This window comes from Colobus angolensis, unplaced genomic scaffold, assembly GCF_000951035.1.
Source record: "Colobus angolensis palliatus isolate OR3802 unplaced genomic scaffold, Cang.pa_1.0 Scaffold58, whole genome shotgun sequence".
Lineage (NCBI taxonomy): Eukaryota > Metazoa > Chordata > Mammalia > Primates > Cercopithecidae > Colobus > Colobus angolensis.
This window is the reverse complement of record NW_012119376.1, coordinates 9,652,978-9,654,500: the sequence shown is the minus strand read 5'-3', so window position 1 is coordinate 9,654,500 and position 1,523 is coordinate 9,652,978. Positions and strand designations below refer to the sequence as shown.

The 1,523-nt window shown below is 36.4% G+C and overlaps 1 pseudogene; it reads right to left on the bottom strand.

Annotated features, from left to right (window-relative positions):
• Positions 1 to 283: 283 nt before the first annotated feature.
• LOC105526247 lies at positions 284 to 894 on the bottom strand (annotated as a pseudogene).
• Between the last annotated feature and the right edge of the window lie 629 nt (positions 895 to 1,523).

Genomic DNA, 1,523 nt, shown 5'->3' with positions numbered 1-1,523 from the left:
AATAGCCACTAGCCAGGTAAGGTTAGTGGCTATTGAAAATACTACCTGGACAGGGCTATCTAAAGACACATTGGGTAGTGTGTTAACGATACAAAAAAAGACACTGTACAATTTAAAAACAAATTTTATACAGCCTTACATTTCAATTTGTTTCTTTAAAAAGAGTCAGTTGTGTACAGGGGAGTTAAATGCTTGTAATACAAGAAAAACACTGCACTAGACCCAACTTATTAACATTGTCATTATCTCCTTCTCCTCCTTCTCCTCTTCCTCCTCCTTCTTCTTCTTCCTCTTCTTCATCTTCATCTTCTTCATCTTTTTCCTCCTCCTCATCTTCATCTTCCTCATCTTCCTTCTTGTTCTTACTCCCCCCCAACCCCACCTTTTTTTTTTGGCTACATCAGTCTTTCCTTTAGCTTAGTGTGCAGCAATATTCTTTTGGTATTTTTCCTTCAGCTTTGCATCTTTCTTTTTATAAGGCTGCCTGTCATCTGCAGCAGTGTCATTCCATGTCTCTCCCAGTTTCTTTGCAAAAATGGATAGGCTGGGATGTTCTCTTTCAATTTTGGGGCGTTACTCAGAAAAGAATGAGGCCGAAGGAGGCCTCTTGGGTGCATTGTCATCTTTGAACTTCTTTTTTCTTTCCTCTTTAGGAGGGACATGGGTTTCATTTCTCTTTTGTAATGAGCATTGTCTACCTTTGCTGTGTCTTCAAATTTTTCTTTCTTCTTGGCAGACATGGTCTTCCACCCCTCTGGGCACTTCTTAGAAAACTCTGAGAAATTGACTGAACATTTGGGTGCTTCTTCTTCTGCTCCTCCCAGCAAATTTTCACAAATAATACTGTGAAGATATTTTGCCTCTTGGCTTCTCAGGCTGTCCTTTGCCCAAGTTTAGTTATTTTTCGTCAGCGAGCCACAGAATTATCCACGATCACCCAGTGCCCATCTGGTTTTCACTTGCCCTGGCATTGTCTTTATGGAGCTCAATGTACTGCAACTGAGATTTACTTTTTTAAAGGTAAACTTGATAGATTTAATTAAATTTGTCAGTTGAATTTAATTAATATTATTTACAACACAAAGATTTATTGTGAATGCTGAATAGTAAACCTCTTAATAGTAAGTCAAAGCAGTGTAAATAAAAATGCAGCTTAGGACATATATAAAAGTCAAAGTCTTTGGTTTAAAGCTTTAACAAATCATTTTCTTTGTGAGTGACATGATTAGGCTCAAATATAGACCTAGAAGTTACAAAATTATTATGCAGATGTGTGTTGGTTTCCCAATCTCTTTTATAGGCCTAAATATGCTTAAAAGTATTATTCGAACTAAAAGGAAAGAATGAAATTTACACATGTAATTTGAAACTTGTGCTTGGTTTTTGCTGCAAAAATACTCAATTCTAGGTCAAATATAAGAAGTAAGCATTCAACTACTTCATTTTCGACGATGATCAGGCAATTTCTGTCCTTGTTTTTGGCGTTTCTTAAATAAGAAAACGTTGCTCATAAATCAAAAAAG